Source organism: Homalodisca vitripennis, chromosome 3 (assembly GCF_021130785.1).
Source record: "Homalodisca vitripennis isolate AUS2020 chromosome 3, UT_GWSS_2.1, whole genome shotgun sequence".
NCBI lineage: Eukaryota > Metazoa > Arthropoda > Insecta > Hemiptera > Cicadellidae > Homalodisca > Homalodisca vitripennis.
The window spans coordinates 87681271-87701331 of NC_060209.1; the positions used below are offsets into that span (position 1 = coordinate 87681271).

General features: G+C 33.1%; 1 pseudogene; it reads left to right on the forward strand.

Annotated features, from left to right (window-relative positions):
- LOC124358273 overlaps positions 1 to 20061 on the forward strand; it is a 61504-nt pseudogene that overhangs the window by 12065 nt on the left and 29378 nt on the right.

Below are 20061 nucleotides of genomic sequence, written 5' to 3' on the forward strand. Positions count from 1 at the left end.
TATAAGAATTAAATATAGAGTAATATGAAATATTATTATATTGTTTACCGAGATTCGGCCGGCAAAGCAGATTCGGGACGACTCAGACGAATTTCTCAGAGGTCCATATCGTTTTGCTTTCGGAGTGAAAAACTCGTGGAATCATCTATTAAAGTCTATAGTTTTATATTTAAATACATCCATGACCTTTTTTATTGATACAAAAAGCCAATGTAGTTCCTAAATCTGGCAATAATACTAAATATGATTGTATAAATAAATTGAGAACAATAATTTCCCTTCCTCTTTTTAAATCAGCTTTCATTGCGCCCTCTCATGAATGACGTGGTTGGTAAAGTCTGCATCAATACATTAGAACAGCGTGTATTAAAATTATCGCATGGGTATTGATTTTTTAACGATGTTTATGACACTGTAGATAGGGAAAAGTGCGTTAAGCTGAATGATGAAGAAGTTAATATCTACGCATGTCAATAATTTAACTGTAATTAGGATTTTAGTCCAATGTAAATTTTCATGATAGGCAGGAGTTTGGAAAATGATTGTTTTATGACACATTTATTTTCATTATATTGCTTTTTTAATTAGCCAATTGGAATGGAACATCATGTTAAGTTGTTATTATGTTAGGCCAACGGTTTCAATGGTTTTGAGTGTTCTGAGTGGCGCGTTTATTATCTGGAATGCGATTAGCCTGGAGGTAGTTATAAGTATAAGGGGGAACCGCTCCAGAGAGGACAGCTCAATAAGACAATACTCTTGAATTGAAGACGATAACGCAAATTATAATATCTTAACAGTGCATATTAAAAAGAATATTATAAAAAATGTGTTCTAACTGTGTTGGTATTTGTTAAAACCTTTCGAGCAAAATAAAGAGTATAACAAAGAAATGCTAATTTTCCACAATATAAAATTCCTTTGATACATAAAAAAATCATTGTAGTAATTTAGACATACTAGTATGCACAAGGCCCCAAATATTATTATTTTTAAAAACGTTGAATTTATTGTTAATTAAATAAATTTACCCCTTTCCTAAAAATATTACAGCTAACAGCTAAGCATTCACGATACAAATATTTACTTTTTGTATGTTGATAACTTTCTTCTTTAGTTATTATTTATTTTATGAATATCTTGCCCAAATAATTACTCAATAGAAAAATATGAGGTATAATTAATCTATAGTATACAATTATTGTGTGCAATACGAAACAAAGGTATTAGTGTTATTACCACTCTCCAGCTAGTGCCTAACCAAACTCTATAGAGTGACACAGACCATCATCTCTCGGGGGAGAGAGAGCGAGCAGTCGAATGACAAAGAAGAATGAACATCCGCCCCGCTGACCAATATAGTTACCTCTTACTACCACTACGACGCGACAATAGTAACTCTTGTCCGGCGTGCCTTGACCGTGGTCAGCACCTCCTGCACTTGGTCAGGGATTCATTCCTGAATTTTTCTAAAAACACTTCAATAACTAACGCTCGCTCCCACTTAACTCTATGTTGGCAGCCGATCTTTAAGGTTGACTTTTTGATTATTCCTAATACTGTAAATTTGGGTATTAAAAAAATGTTCAGATTAATTTCATAACCAGAACTAAAAACTGTTGATGATAAAGATATGAATTTTTAAATTAGGTGCAAGTAGTCTGGCTGAATAAAAATGTCTTAAATGTATTTATACAATACATTTTTTAACTATTTAAATATTTTGTTAAACATTTTAAAGCTATATTTAATCTTAACAAATTTAATTTTCTCAAAATCATTAATTAAGAAATGTCAACGTCCTGAAGTTACTATTAATCTACGTACTGTACAAAATTCAATTTTTATCATCGGCATCGGCCCGTTTAATTTAGACTTCAATCAAAAAAACATTTTCTCATTTAAACATGTATTAATCGTAAAAATCCTTTAATATTGCTGTATCCCTATATTATTAACTTATTCTCTTACGACTTATGTTGAGTGGGTAATATGTGAAAAGCAATTACACGTGTTTGCCTTTGTTTAAACCTTCTGTTAATGCAGAGTATAAACGAGGACCCGGTTTTACAAATGGCAATGTAGAGTAGTGAAACAGATTTGCGGAGTCTTCTTATTAGGTGTTCTACTTGGAGATATTATGATTTGATGTAACTCATTATGTAGTGAGGAATTACTTCCTCCCGTGTTTAGTAACTTTTAAATTAGTATTTTGTGGTTTCTTGCAATAAGACGGAAACATTTATATGTTATTTGGGAGAAAGGAATGCAAGTATGATCGTTGGACAAAAAATGCAGTTAACTATAAACGAAATGGGTTAAGTGAAAGGTTAACATCAAAAGTTACAGTATATGTTTAACATTTAATGGTAAATAAGAAACAGTATTGTGCATTGGCGTCCCGTAGCGTTTAAATGTTGATAGGGTTTAAATCTAATCAAATAGGTCTCAGTTCCTTATAGGACATATTTGGTATAGGGATCATAAGTACTATCAGACACAGAACTTCGTGACACACTTTTAAGAACGCCTTGCTTTTAGATGTATGCACCAGACTTAGTGCAAACAAATATTCTAAACTCTATGATGGAAGCAGTGATTTTTAAACGCGATTTACTGAGTGTTTATCCATCGCATTTACATAACAGAGCTATATACATAATACATAACACAACTATATACGAGAAACTAAGGCGCGGCGGCGATGAATTTTCAAATCAAGCAGCATTGGAAACCTCTTCTATATTTATCCCATTAAGAGTATATTTAGCTGTTTATTACTGTGTCGGTGTTAGTGTTTAAATCTATAGAAATATCTTGAATTCGTTTTCATTAAAAATATACTAAAAGCTAATTAATTAACATTCTATGCAACGACTTGAGCAAGGTATTATTATCGTGTGTATGAATGTGAAAGATTGGGAGAGGGAGAGTTTATTTGGCCTAGACCCCCTAATTCAAGTGCAATGCACATATGCGTAAAGCAAACTTATTCGGCTTAAGCATTAGGTGTGTAAAAACGTTTAAATTTACTAAAAAATATATATTTCTTTAAACCTTTTTATCGGTACGTTCACACCATTCTCTATTTGGGGCGGTTCCCTAACACAAAGAAAATTTATAATGATGATCATAAAATAATCAATGTGCAAAATTCGCACCTATAATATTTTACAACAGTTGACATTTAAAAGGCTCTTAACTAATTAACTAATTTTTGTAGGCTAACTGTAGAGACGGAAAAAATGGGATTTTTAGCTATTTTATAGAACCAAGTGTAGGGAGTAGCCCGAAGAGATTTTTTGAAATAATAAGAATATGCATATATTCATCCAGGGAACCCTAAGAATGTCTACGTAAAATTGCAGTACAATGGGTTAAATAGTTAAAGCGTGAAAGCAAAACAAATAAAACATATTATTAATACCTTCATGTTATATGTAGGCCCTAAAAATCATTGATAATAAGGATAATACATTTTACCCGTACGTGCTAGAAAAGTGGCTTGTGGGAATATTTTTATTTTATTCAATAATAAAAATTTTTAAATTATATTTGATTTAAATATATACATTTGTAAGATATGTGGAATTATAAATAAGTAATTATTTATTAAATACTTGTGTCCTTTCCTGAAGTTCTTAAATTACGTACAAAAATAAAATTTTGATATCCATCCGTTTTTTTGGTCCTAATTTACGAACTTGACAAATATTTTTATACATTCAATGTATGTAGGTCTTAAAAGCCATTAATAAAGCTTTATATCTACGAGAGAGGTCTGAAAAGTTATCCGAACCTAACAAATTGTTTTGTAATTTGTTTTCCTTTTTGAAGCTAATCGATTAAATTAATTCTAGGCTATTAATATCGCATAAACAGTCATCATCTCTTTCCCAACCAAAAAAGCAGCATTTTTTCTTTTTTGAGTCGGTTCCCCTTTTGTATTTTTCTTTCGGGTGTATAATGGTGTAGTCAAGTTTTATCTACAGTAATTAATCAGCGCATTTGGATTATTTTCGCCTAAACTGCACGAGAAGAGCGTTGGAAAATGTTTCATCCTAAAATCTTTTTAAAGCAACGTAAATAAAAAGTTTTAACGGTCAGGACCCAAATACCATGGAGTGAAATGCACCATCATTGAACTTATTTGTTGCTAATTTTATAAAGGAACCTAACGCCAAAATATCATATCTACAGGTCAGTTTTTGTTTTTTTCGAGATATAGTGCAGTTAGACAGATAAATATTAATTAAATTTTTCCAGCCCCAAGGTTGATAGTCTTTGTTGACGTACAGCCAATAAAAACGTTCATAATAAAATTGATTAAGGCACAGTAACATATTATTTTACAAGGTAGAAGTACACCCACACCAAGTATCGTAAACAGGTTTCACTGAGGTTGCATACAAAACGTTTCGTTCTTCATATGAAATATATCTCGTTAAATCGTGTCACATATGATACCAATACCTCGTGCTCAAATTCAAATCTACACGTCAGTTTACTTTTAGAGATATCGTGTGTATAGACAGACAGACATATAGAAATGAAAAATGTTCAAGCTTCATGAGTAAGTTTTAGATAATTACTGAGAACTATATTTCCTAAACAATATATTTTATAATTAACTACTATTTTATAATTTTAAAACATACAATGATGATCGATTCTGCACAAAGTTAAGAACGATTTACATAAGAGCTGGTCGCACATATAGGATATTTCCTTGGTAAGTTCAAACGGCATAATTCAATTGTGAACCGTAAATAAATTAGACCGGACTCTCTTTTTAACCGCAGTAACTTTTAAGAGTCGCACGCAAGTTATATATTTTCTACATCGGAAAAATAGCCAAAATAAATTCAAATGGAACAAACTCTTTCTATCATGCTTAGAGACCACGTCAGAACATCGTGGTGCACTTCAGCTGTACATGATGAGATAATGAGAACACCACTTCTTCTATTTATAGGTGTCCTCTGATGTCGAAAAGGTTTTAAAGCTTCGTTTTGAGCTTCGTAGTTGCCGACTTTCTTTGGATCTCATTCCAGGAGTGAAGTCTGAGACAGCGTCAAATACTACACACTGCAATAAAAGTAATGTGAATTTGAGCTAAATTCAACATTCAAATATTATAAGTGCTTTCACCAAAGTAGGCTACGGCCAAAGGTAACAGATAGTTGATTTTATAAAAATAAATGCAAGTTAATGAGGACAAATCAAAAATCTGTATTCACGTGCAGACCATATAACCATCAATATAGTATTTTAATAAATCTAAAAATAATAACTGATATCCGATTAACGTAAGGGTTTTTCAACAAAAAATAATTACGCCTTTAATTATTAACATGAACTCTAAATTTTTTTGCATGTTGTTCTTCAAAAGACACACACACAAAATGCAGAATAAGAATAAGGAATAATTAATAAGTTAACGTGAAGAAAGCTTATATTTTTAAACAGAAAACTGTTTTTGGTTATCACAATCCTCAATAACAATCCAAAATATATTTTCTTTTACTCGAATACATGTGTGAATACAACCCAATCAGTAAACAATTTTTCCAAAGTGTTATAGGTGTATACTTTTATGTGGTAGAAGTTTGAAATAATAATGTTTAGCTTGTAATAGAGGTCGTCTGGACCCCAGCTCCGTCAGGGATCTTCTTTAGAAAAAACAAATTATAGTAAACAATTTAATGGCATGGCTGTCGTCTTCTAGGTGTTTTAAAATGCTTTAAAAATCCTAAATTTGTCTTGAAAGTAGTGAAATAATTTTCAGTTTATTTGATTCTACCAAAGGTATCGGTATTCGGTAGGGAAAAGCAGTGTTAAAACCATATGCCACGAGATGGGCTACTCATTAAGTATTTTTTATTGCGACCTTCAAAAATCTTGAACCTCAAATGGGTTCCAAGCTACTAAAAAATTCTACAAAATAATTTAAATTATAATTTTTATATATATTATATATATATATATATATATATATATATAAAAATTATGTATATATATATATATAATTATATATATATATATATATATATATATATATATATATATATATATATATATATATATATATATATATATTGAATAAGAACTTCCAAAACGGATAGGGTTGTTGGAAAACAAGTGCGCCAAAATATTAAGGACTTATTTAGGAGCTGGGTGTATCGAGTCATCAGCCGATATGGTCGAGAAACAAAACATACAGGTTGGGACCGGAAGATGAGGTGAAAAACAGTTTGGAATGCGGGAAGAGCGAGCAGCCGACTCTGCATGGCGCGCCACACCACCAAGTCTGTTTTTCTACCAAAACCACATATGTAGCAGGAACAAAGTCTTTTACCTATCGTAGAAGTTGACAACACCAGTCTATAAAACATTGTTCATGTGCTACTACTTCAATCCATACATATTTTCCAATTGTTAAGAGGTTCGCATAAACAAATAAATATTCATTAAATGTGTCTGAACCTTACAATTACTTAGGAATTTTGTTTAGCAATTTATTATTCATTTGAGGTGTTTTTGTACTCTAATTGTTTCAACAGAAAACCAGTTATAATTGAAATATCATCGGTAGTTTTTTAAATAAATACATTATGATCATAATTTTGTTTTTACAGAAACAATTTTTAAACATCTGTCATCTAAAATATATAATTAGAGTTTGAGGCGTTTATATTTCAATTTATAAAAGGACTCAAACACACCCCAAGGCAAGGCAAGGTGTTTTTGATTGCCTTTTTGCAATCTAAGTCACAACAAATTCTTTTTAAACGATATCCTACTTCGTTAAATAGTTATAGTGAAGTAAATTACACTCATACACAACAATAACCCAGTTACTAAACACTAATGTATAACGGTATACAGCTGTTGTAATTAAATAAGTAATTGTTATATATTTTTAAAAAACATTACAGGATTAGAATTTACATTGCAACATTTCAGCTCTGTTTGACTAGGTAGGTGGAAAAGAGGTTAAAATATAAGCAATGTACTTTTTGCGTCATGACGAATACAAACACAGAGATAGTTTGCATACTTAGTAGTAGGCATTCAATAGACATTCATATGAAATTTTAACAATATTATTGCCTCAAACCACTTCGAGGCACTATCAAATATTGTTTAAGGAGATATCTAAATAGACATAGATAATAAACAAAGTGGTGTAATAAATACATTTCTCAATAGGTTTCCTTCCTTGCTCTTTTCATTTTAAACCAAACCACGTGTCGCGTACCTTATAATATAATATTTGATTAAGAAATGAATATATAAAGCATATTGCAGTATACAAATTGTCTACGAGAATAAATAATAAAGTTTATAATTTTGGACTAGAATCTTGAAGCTGCAGGTGCTGCACGAGCCGCAGGTGCTGCACGCGGTTGACAGGACATGAAAGGCGCCGCGGTGGAACATTCTTTAAAATACAATAAATTTTAACCGTTAACCTACGCCTGTACGCGGTGAGCGTGACAGGACTCTGTAATCACAGCTCCCGGACAGGCCTGACACAGGCACAATATTCATAGCCGTTATATGATTGTACTTGATATTCTTAAATAAAATCTGGAAACACTGTTCGCCGCTAAATACACATACACGGCTGCCGAATTACGCAATATACGCTTGTGCTGAATGATGACAAATTCTTACGGCAGTCACATGACGTAATTATTGCTTTTCTTACTTCCAATTATGGTACTGATCTGATATCGTTGCTATATCATTAATTTAGAATTTTAAAACAATATACTCCTAAATATCCCAAGAGATGTCTCTTACAATTTCCGAATAAGATATTTTTATTGTCATTATTTTCTTGTATAATAATTGGTTAAAGTGGAGAGAGCTTAAAATTAAAAACACAAAACCGATCTTCTTTAGAAAAGCAGTCTATACTAAAAGTATTGAGCTGGTAATAGATAAATGCAGTTTTTGAACTGCAAAAATATGATGTAATATGTAATCAAGAAGTACAACAAAATTATGTGTATAGAGATAACTAAAATGCGGCTGCAATTTCATTGTCTTATCTAATACATCCGTAGTGAGTACGGTGGGCTCTCAACGACTTCAACGTGGGGCGCAACGCAGGATAGCGATGGTCACTCTGTCCCAATGTTATTGTTGTTTTCTACTCTCCTGATACTTGAGACGTTCATCACTGACATTTTCAGACACTGTTACGTCATATCGCTCTCTCCCATCGCCCTCTCCCCAAGCAGCTGTGAGGGTAGCATCATCCAATTCTCTTGCCAACCTCTGTGCGCCTGATACCCTTTGCTTGTATTACTTTGGAGGTTGCGTAAACCACGCCCCCACCGCCATTCTGCTCTCTGATTTGTACATAGCGTTTTCCAATAGAAAAATAGGATCACTTGTCCCTTGGACCGCTTGGTGGCCTCCGCACTAAATCAGTGTGTTTGGATCACCTAAATTGTGTTCAGCGGGCCGAGATTTTATCACTAAATGAATTAAAACTTACAAAGAAGCGTTCTACTTTTTCTAAGTTTATGCTGAAAAATAATGTTTGTAATTCAAATATGGATGTAAATTTTTTTTATAAAATGAAAATTTCATTATTTTCAAGAATACTTGAGCGTACCTTTTATGCTACATTAAAGTTTCTAGTTCGTCACGATATGTGCTTAGGCTTACAGCATGGTATCCCTCTAAATGCAGTGTCCAGTCACTGGCAAACCCGGAACTCTAGGCAAGCAAGTTGGAAGTAGTTTTATGCAGGGCCGTATCGTGAGGTACTTGGCAGGGGACAGTAATTCATTCCCCCCTATGAACTACTCTCATATAAACACCAATATCAGCCACATTCTCTGTTTGGGGCACCAAGCTTGCCCCCTCTCCACACTACAATTACAGCACTGCCGCTGCGCCACTGCGGTTATGCCGTTCCACCAGCAGACAACACAGCAGTCTAGTGCAGTCGCTGTGTGTCGGCAGATGGCATGGCATGCGCCTTTCTTCTCCGCTCCTACTTCTGTCTGGTGAGTCTGTACGTCTGTCTGTGCTGATTATAATCACAATACCGCAAGATGTTGGTAACATCTGTCACCAACTGATCTTCTTTGTTGCCTCAGTCCAGTCTCTTGTGTGGTTGTAGACCAGAGAACGGTTATACTTCTAATTAATTTATTGTCAAACTATCGGTCAACGTTGGTAAATAAATAAGCGGCTTTCAATTTAAAATAAGTATCTGTCAAAAAAAGATAAAACCAAAATGATACAACATAAGAGGAACGAGTTTTTTTATTAACAAATAAAATGTTCGCCCTTAATAGTTTACCATATCTGTACTTAATTATAGAACAAATTATTGACTGTGGAACCGCCAAAGAGATTGTCGCAGTGATTTGAGTTGTTAGTGCGTTTAGTATTATACATTTAGAATAACTTTTAGTATAAAAAGTCAAATTGTCATATTGCGCGTACCTTATAAAAGATTTTATTATTATTTCTCAATCCATGAATAAAATACGTTCCGTTTGTTCGGTGGAACAACATATGGAATAGATAATATACATAATAGTAATGACAAATGTTACGGCCAGTTTCCACAATTTCAGAATCAGACGGAGACAACAGCAAGCTTCTTTAAAGGGAAAACGATCCAATCCCACTGCAAATTTGTATAGACGTTGCCGGTAATCAAACTCATGACCTCTCGGTTCGGTTCGGCGATTTTTATTTATTTCGTTAGATCGTTAATTAATAGACTAATTTTGGTTGACATCTATTTCTTTTTAGGAGTCTGTGAAAGCAACTTTGAGGCAATTACTGATTAAATAACGTACACTGACTAGGATGCGTTCTATGTAACCTCAAGGTTCTCAAGATTCCCCAAAAATTACTTAGTATTCAAGTGGGGACAGCGAACTGAGAGTAAATCACAGTGGCAATGGAACTGTTTATTGGAGTTCAACAAGGATTAATGCTGTGTCCAATTTTATTTATGATATGGGTCAATAAATGATTTGAGATGATTTACGAGGATTAAATAGTACAATAGCAAAACAAAATTTTGAAGGAGCAATTAGAAAAATATTTATTAATATATTTGCAGGGTCTCTTCAAAGCGACATCTTTCATTTTGAAAGGCCTCGACCAAAATATAGAAATAATGTTGGAAAATGTGCAATTATTAGTATATTTACACAGTAAATTTGGCATATATTGTGCTAATTCAGATAAAATGTATCTTCTGGGTATTAAAATTGTAATAATTATTTAGGCCTATTTGTTTTTCATTCAAAAATTCTGTACATTACACTTTCTTTTTACTTATAGATTAATAATGTAAAACTTATTAAAAACTTATAACTCCAAAATTTAAAATAATAACACATTAAAAATGGTTAAACAATTAATCAATTAAATCGCACGTCTATAATTATAGATTACCCACAAGTCCAAGATGCCAAACTGTTCAGGTATAACATAAACATGATTTTATTACATAAGTAAAAACGTAAAATAATCAAATCTTGTCACATTAAAGTTCCGTGTTCCTTTTAGGAGTTTTTTTTTGCCATTTATGTATAATTTTTATAAAAATATTTAAAGATGTTGGACAAGTGGTGTTCCCCACAAACAAACGTAAAGTAGGGCAGCAATAATGCTCGTATTACATCTTTTCGGCAAAATCAATAAATTACAGGCATAAGTAATTATGTAAGGTTATAATTAATATCTTTATTTTATAATTGTTACGTTCTACATCATGTTTGCAATGTCTATCAGACTCAAATATGAATTTGTAAGGCGTGTACGTAATGATTTTTAAAATACTGTTTCTCAGGATGATTACAAAATCCTATAAAATATCCTTGGCATCTTTTCTTCACATTATGAACCTAAACAACGACAATTTATAACCACTTTATTCATTCTAATTTATTACGGCCAAAATGTACGCTTCCTAGGGGTAAGAGATTAATAAGATTTTGATCATGTTATAAAGACGTAAAACATTTTCATTGTTGAATTGTTTTCCGTATTCCACGCACTTTCATTTAGTAACACTAACGCTGTCTTAGCATACCAATCATTTTTGATATCAATATTGCGAATTCTCGTCGCCAATGCTACTAAAATTGGTATGTAGTCACTTTTCTGTAAAATTTTTGCAGAAAGTGCCGAAGAAGACGGACAACTGCACTACTGCGGTTTTTATAGTGTTATCAAAGTCTTTCACTGATCAAGTTCCACCTAGGAAGAAAATGCTTGGTTTAAACTTAAATTGCGTATGAGGCTATAATATTACAGTATCTCAATCGTATGCCATTCTATTTTAATGATATATACGATCAGTATGACAGGAAACATAAGTACCTATATGGTACTTTCCTAGAGTAAGTTATAATGTTCCACAAGCGATATTTATAATAATTTTTATATTACTTATATTTAATGTCATGGACTAAACTCTTAAACTTACAATAGTAAAATTACGTAGTAAGCGTATGAATACCGTAGAAAATAAGCACAATCGAAACAATTAACATGTTATATGTCAATCAATGCCTTTTCATTAGATAACACTTTTCCTTATAAGGCTCCTCGCTGAATCGTTAATACTTCGCCAGCAAATGTCAGAATTGAGTCAGCAAATCGTAAAGTATCGATCGTGTACACGACACATCAATATTTCGATGACATGTCGTCAGCAACGCAGCTCTTCACTCTACCGTCAATAGCGTCCCAATTTTGTTTTATTATTGCTTGTGGTTTTCGATGGATCAACGGAGTTTTCCATCCATAAGGTCCATTTTTACGGACTTCATAAGCAAAGATTATGGGTCACTATAAATTTATTTTGTGTGTATCTCTATTCTGTCCAGTTTACTTTAAATATTAATAATAATAATATATTTATTTTCTCAAACAATCATTACAATAGTTACATAAAAATTACAAAAGTACAAACTTAACTTAATCTAAATGCCAAGTCTGACCAGTAAAATGCAGCCGAATATACAAATGCAACATTGATATAAAACACATAACAAAGCTAAGTGAAAATAAAGGCGAAACTCTAAGGTCAAGCCTGTGTGGGGGAGGGGCAATTCAAATTCAAAAAAAGTGTTCTACCTTTATAAAGATTCCTATTGGTTGATTCAATAGTACCGGAGTAGGTTATGTGGAGTGTAACTTAGCCAACGAATATTCGTTTTCTGTCATTTTACGTGAAATGTTCAGTACATTTTAGAAAATATATACAGCTGAGGAATTTATTGAAAATGTATAAACTTTTAAATAAAACCTCATATTGTATTTATTTCTCTGCGCGCAATGCGAAAACGCATGTATCCAGTGCACCAAAAACGTATTTTAGTAAGCTTACAAGATAACAGAACGCTACACCTGTGTCGCGTAACAAGCTCAGCTGCTGAGCTTTTACACAAAATTTCACGTTTTTAGCTACACGTGTTACTAAGACACATATTAAAATGTCACATGACTGTACTCATTTTGTTTACAAATTTATTTATTCTGCGGTGTTTTCGTTGCCATATTGCTTACCCGTAAGACCAATGTATAAATGTTCAGTAACGCTCAGCCAAATCCCAGGGCATACGCACAATCATCAAACTCGTTGCTTTTATCGTTGGTGTCTTAAAAGTCCCTCCTCTACATTATTCTTTAAATTCTTTATTGTGTAGTATGACAATTTTTACAATAATTGTATTACACTCGTCAGAAAAATATGGCTTAAGATGCATATCTAAATAAAACAATATTTCTCAAACTTTTCACAATTTCTGTAGCCACTTTTAAATTACTAATCGGAAAAAACTCACCAACCGAGTAAAAAGCTTTCTGTATGAGATAGTTATATAATAATTTTTTGAATTGTGTAGGATTATTTTCCATTGTAACATTTTGCGGTAGCCTGTTATATAATTTTGGCCCCATATTCTGGGGAAGTGAGGCACTAAGCTGAAGTCGGTGGGGAACTTGCCTATGTTGAGCGCTGGATCTTGTATTGTAATTGTGGACGTCCGAACCAATTTGGATGGAACCGTATTTGAATATGTGGTGCACAAGCATTTCGTAAATGTATAGAGAGGGGAGGGTTAAAATTCTATACGACTGAAAAAATGTTTTACATGGCGCTCTCCTACGTACGCCGGCTATTATTCGGACGGCTCTTTTTTGCAAATAAAATACTCGTAGAAACTCCCTACGTGACGCTGAGCCCCACAGTATTATACCATATCGCAGCCTTGACTCGATCAGGGAGGTGTAGATTAGTCGTAAAAGAAAATAATTTTGATATTGAGAATATCTGCTTAGTAAAAACAATTGTGATGATAATTTTGAGCATAGCATGTCTATGTGCTTTTCCCAAGTAAATTTACTATCAAAAATTAATCCCAAGTACTTACAATCTGATTCTAAAGGCAATTCGAATTCATTCATAACGATCAGTGGATCGATTTCTGAATTAAAATAATTTGAAAAAGAAATACTTTTGGATTTTGAGGGATTAACATGTAAATTATTTCGATTTAAGTATTGATATAACTTTGTTAGTTGTAAGAAGCAGTTTATCTCTATATGCTCTGATGATTTAGCTTGGAAGATTAAGGCGATATCGTCCGCGTACATCGTAATATGTAACTCTGGAAAATTTATCGTTAAACTGTTTGTATATATGATAAACAATATCGGTCCCAAAACGGAGCCTTGGGGAATACCAAAATTTAATTCCAATTTATTAGAATTTACATTTTTATCTTTTTTATGAATAGATTTGGAGTGATTCACTTTGAAGGATGTTTATATGACTAAATAAGGAATTTTGTTATGCAAGAAAATGTTTGTCCTCCCCCCTTTAATGGGGTATTTTGGAGGTAAGTCGAATTTTGTAAATACAAACCCCTAGCAAGTAACACCTCATTTTAAAGGCAGTATAAAAAAAAGAAGAGTGGCACAAACTAGAGGTCTTTAATGTTACTCTGTGAAAATTAATGGTCAGCTAAAGGTTTAATGTTTATAAAACCCCCACAGTTTAAGTTACTGTAAGGCACATAAACATTTACTCACTAGTTATTTTGAGAACTTAAGACGCCAAATCATAAAACAAAGTTATTATTGATTGTGCGCCCGAAAATGGGAGTTACAGATTCAAATCTCGAATATTTCAAATAGCAAGATCGGTCATGTAGCACATAATTTTGAAGGGCTATGAATGCTGAATAATTTGGTGTAGGCCTAAATTCTTTTTTAATATCAAGTCTTTTTCAAATGGTAAAGATTTTTTGGGTTTTATCTTTTTTTACTATGGTACTTTTGAACTTTAATTTGCGGTTATATATTTTTATGGAAAGAGTACAAATTAAGCTATCACACGGTATGTCTTACAACCACTTTTGCCAGTTTTTTCTTATAGCACAACAATGTTCATATTCAAAAGAATTTGCAGTCCGTGCCCACTTTTAAATAAGAACATCGGCCGTTGTGACACATCAAATTATAGGTTGTTAAAAATAAAATATTAAAAAAAATATATTTTAATAAAACTCAAACTGTCTTAATAATTGTTCAAATAAAACTAACAAGTGATCAAATTGAGTGGAACATTATGATTTAAAAAAGAATCCAATTGACAAAGAGCAACTATACTATGATAAGCTCAGAAGTCCTATAATCGGGATAGAGAGGTGGATATTTGCACAACATCAATTACAGCGTTTGTAAACAAACTATAAGCAGTTGATCAACAATGGTATTTACATTACGACAACATATGTTTTTGTTTCTAATATATGCTATCATTTTATTGTCATTGCCAACTGTAGCTTGATAGTCAGTACCTTTGTTTTTTGTCTGAACATCAATATCATTTTCTATCCTTTTTCTACTCTTGATAATCGTAACTTATACAGGTATATTTATTTCTTTGATTTGTTTACCTTAATTACTAAGATTTTTTTGAGTATCTTTAGAGGTGCAAGAGTGTTTTAATTTTTTTTTTTCATTTTGTACTATTAGTTTACTTGTGATACATAAGGTACATAAGCCTACATTTGTTTTGTTTATATAATAAATAAATTTCACGAATATTGAAGATACACGAAGTTTACGATATTTTAATGGTTTTAGGAGAATGTTTTCAGTATTTTACAGGCGATATCCCGACGTGGAAAGCATTCTAAAGTCTAACAGCTCGGCTAAAGGAGACTGGTCAAGTGCCACAATAAAGACATTGGAAGAAAAGTTGCGAGTGAGAAGGTTCCCGCCGTTATACCAGCTGTTTTACAAAAAATTCCTCACGAAACTTAATCCGTTCGTTTTCTTCTGACTCTGGCTTAAGTACATAATCTATTTGCAGGATATTGAAAGTTCATAAAATGCACCCTTCCAGGATGTCCCTGCGTCAATAAGTATCGGAGGAAGATTAACTGCACCGAATGAACTTTTGCCTATGGGCAAGGGACATGCTTGAGCAAAATCTTCATTTCTTCCAACATTTTTTACGGCTTGATGAAGCCACGTTCCGCAATCAGTGGGAGAACTAAATCGGTACAATATGTGCTACTGGGCATTAGGAAATCCGTATAGGTCACGTGAGGTTGACAATCAAAGGTACTGGACCTTGCACGCGTGGTGTGGTATAACTGGAAAATGTAAGAGTTCCTAATTTTTATGAAGGTACATTAACTGGAGAGTGTACAACGATTCCCTGATAAATACGTTTGAACTTTTTCAACACCAGTAACGGAATATAATATGATACCTATAAATTAAAATATAGAAATAGATTTTTAATTGCATTACTCTACTGAAATGTAAGTTATGCTAATAATGAAATTATTTATTATTAATAAAGGATTAATATTTTTTCCATACAACTAGTTTATTTCGGCAGGTAATAAGAAGAACGCTTGAAGCGTATTAAAATACAGTTTTTTCCCATATAACTTGTAAACTAGAAGAGCTAGAAATTAAGTTAACATTTTAAAATGTTTCTTTATTCACAGCCTTGAATTTGACGTGCCACACAACCTACGTTTTCATTAAAAAAGTGTGTTGGTTACGGGTCTGCAAATATTTTCGAATTTGTAAATTTTTATGCTGTAAGAAAATTATGCAAAAATGGTCATATACGACATACGGTTTGAAAGCTTATTTTGTGCTTTTTCCTATTAATATAAAACTTGTGCCAAATGGTTCGGTGTTCAAAGACCTTCAAAATGATGTGCCATATTTCTTACTATTTGAAATATTCGGGATTCGAACTAGTTATCCTCATTTTCGGGCACATCCTTATCTTAATTTTGCGAAGTCGCCGTATGAAATTTATTAGGGTTACAGTTTATTACATCGCTCTAAGTAAAACGGTTTTAACCACAGGAGATTGCGGCCGCGTGGTCTAAGACACCCTGTATACACTTCTTACGTCTTAACTATGTATACATTTCCAGAATCTTTACTGAAAAAAATTGACAACCACCTCTATTAACAAGCTTCGTTGTTATTGTTATTGTATGCAATTATTGTGCAACATTAGACCCTTTCGTTAAATGTAGGGCCCGTGTATTTGTTGCATACTAAATTTAGGAGATTTTATTTATCTTATGTTTGAATTCTTACTTCCGTTCTCTTATACGAATATATAGTATTCATAATGTCCTGAAACGGTGGCATAATATTTTTCTGAACGAATTACATATAAAGCAGTATTACTTGGTACACCTTACCATTTACTATTACTACACCTACAAATCTATTTTTTGGTAACTCTCAGTTTGCCATACCTGGGGGAAGGCCTGCAAGGAGTCAGAAGAACATTTGCAATGAGAGCAGGGTCGACCTTTGCTCTCATTTAAGATTCTCTTCTGACTCCTTGCGGAGAGTCATTTTAAAAAAACTCGACAATTTATTATTTTTTTTAAACAATTTTACAATGGTATATTTATTGAAGGTAACTAACCTTTTTTGTGTCTGTATTTTAATTTATGTTGTAGTTATAGCAATTCACCATTACAGCTCAATAATCCTAAAAAATTGACCATATCTACATATCTAATACTTTATAAACGTCTTTTTAATAACCTTAATGATTATATACCGCTTACAAGAATCGTCTTTATCTTTAATTCACTTTTCTAAGTGACCGATTCTAAGACCTCCCAGCTCGGAACTCCAGATTAGAGAATTGTTACAGGAACACGCCACTATTCCAGGTATGAAAACCCACCTAAAACCCGTATCTTCTCACCTTTCTAGTCTAATAATAGACATCTCGTCGTTATCTATGTCTGTGGTAGCATCGCTTTGTAATAAAAGGGATTAGGCCTAACGCGATAAAGGTTGCGCTATCAGGCGGGAGGATGGCCCAAGGCCAAGTCTGCGTCTATCCAGGTAACGTTATCACCGTTATCTACAAGGCACGTTAAGTTTACTGCTCTACACGCTATACGTCATCTAGTAGACTATGAAACAGTCGCTACAGGATAAACTATATACGTTGCAACGGCCATCGGAGAACGATTGCAAACTATATAATATAATGAACCAACACAATATAATGCAGGAAAAAAGCGTATATGTTCAGAAAATCTTACTTAAAACTGTGTGATCCAAGTTATTAAGCAATCTGTATTTTATAAAAGGAGACGTCTAACTGATTGACTCACTCACTGACTAACAGACGGACTGATTCATCAACGTCCAGCAACAACCATTTGATATATAGGTTTTTTTCGTGTGCCCTAGAGGTGCACCAAGGTAGAATTGTTCCTCTCCGTCGCCTAGGCTCCGTCCCACTGGCCTCTAAAGTTGATAATATTCCCATAAGAAATTCATCGTTAGAAACACGTGTGCACAATTGAGACAATTCGAATACCTCTTCACCTAAATTGCACCACTTTTTGTAGTCTGGGTGTCTCTGATGTCGAAACGATGCGGGGGGTTGCGTTTTGAGCTTCTTCGTTCTTCGTTGTCGACTTTTTTTGGAGCCCTCAGAGAACATGACTTCAGATTTCAGGAGTCAAATCTGCAACAGCATCAGATTTCAGATGCTGCACGTAAGAGGAAGGTGAACTGGACCTTAACTCAACATTCGCATTGAACCAACCCTTCCCACCATAGCTGCATCATGTGTTAAAAAAAAACTTGTTATCAGTATACCTAGGTTTTCTTGATACAAATTTAACCTGTGATGGTTTACAAAAATTTCATTTCATAAAATGGATATGTCCATGGTGTTTCTTTTTTTTCAAAAGGAAATTGCGTGTGAAGTCCCGTATATCTGCTATAATTAATACTCATACACATAATTATGTGAAATTACAGCAAGATAGCTGTGACCAAGAAAGAATTAAACACAGAATTTGTTTCGTTTGTGATGACAAACACCCGTTAATCTAGGTTTATGCTTGCGTAGCAAACAAGATAGAACAATAACCATTTTAGATGAAAGCTATATAAAGTACACGAAATCGTAGGGCCTACAAGGGAGTAGTATGCAGTTTGCCCTCTTCCCCTTGAATGGCAGATGTACGTCGATAAGGTTCAAATGTTAAATTATCAACCTTTAATCCCGTTATTCTCGAAAAGTATTTAAATTACAATAATCAAATTTTTACCACATGTTGTACACTGTATTAGTAAGAGTCCTTACTAGTTATATGAGTTAAAAAATCTTTTTCAGTTTGTAATGTACTATTACTTTTTATCCACTTACAAAACACCAGTATTCAGAAGGGAGGTCTATGTTATATAAGTGGTGAACATTTGGTTCAATTTAGTCCAGTAGTTTTTGAGAAAAATGGGAATACATGAGCAAAAACAAGTTTTTCAAAAGCCTCCACACAAAATCTATATCAACTGAAAATCTAATCTTAACTTACTCTTCAAAACATTCCTGTTTTATAATCTTGTTATTTCTCCTTTTCTGCATCTAACAATCTTTTCCTTGTCATTCTTGATTTTTCCGGACTTCTTTGCCTCCAATGCACATACTCAAGTATTCGGTCGCGGCCAATTACTCTTAGAGTTTGCAAGCAGTTTTTCTCAACTTTGACTCCTAGATCTTTCAACACTTTGAATTTACCCTTATTCACTTGATTGAAACGAATCACTGAATCATATGTACCACATTTCATAGTTTGAATGCCAAAAAAATCACGTTTGGTATCCTTTTTTAATACGGAATTGAAGCTTTCATTAACATTTTGCGTACGTCCATGTAAGCATCACTTAGAAGATCTGGCTGAGCTATGTTTTTGAATATCGGTTTTATTGTCTCAATACAGCCTGATCTAGAGCACTTGTGTGTTTACAGTATAACGTTTCTGTTCTTTCAATGTTTCAGTCTTGATTTAGAAGGAAGAGTAGTCTTAAGCCTAACCTCAACCTCAGGGCTAACCAAATGTTCACTTCTAGTCCCATTGTCAACTTCAATTTCTTATTCTGTACGTGCTATGTACCTACTAAGTTTTTTTACCCAATTAGTGGTTAAAACTATATAAAAACAGTTCTTAAAACATTTTTGTTCATAATTTACATAAAAATGTTTAGATTTTTTTCGTAATCTTTTTTTTTTTTCCCAGTACTTTTCCTACAACTAACCTTACCTTAACTTTAATTGTTTTCAGTTTTTGTTTACTATTAGTAGTTTTTCAAGTGAGAAGGTAATGGACAACTTAAAATTTGCCCCTTCAAACAACTCAAAACTGTTTGGATTTTGATACCATAACTAATGATCACAATTATTGTTCTAATAAGCAAACAATGAACATCATTTCAGGAAAAACTATTTCTAATGACGATGTCAATAATCAAAACGAGTGGCAAATCGAAACAACTAGAAACAAAAGACATTTGTCAACAGCCAACGTTTCAGATGTTAAGAAACCTTGTAGACCTACAGAGTACGTTGGCACAAAACTGCTAGACCTATTGAATTGCACAACAGATTTGAAATGCTGAGTAACGCCAACCTAGGCTCTGAAGAAGAAACGATGAATGACGACAAATGTAGGACGAAGGTGAGGCCTCCACCTATAT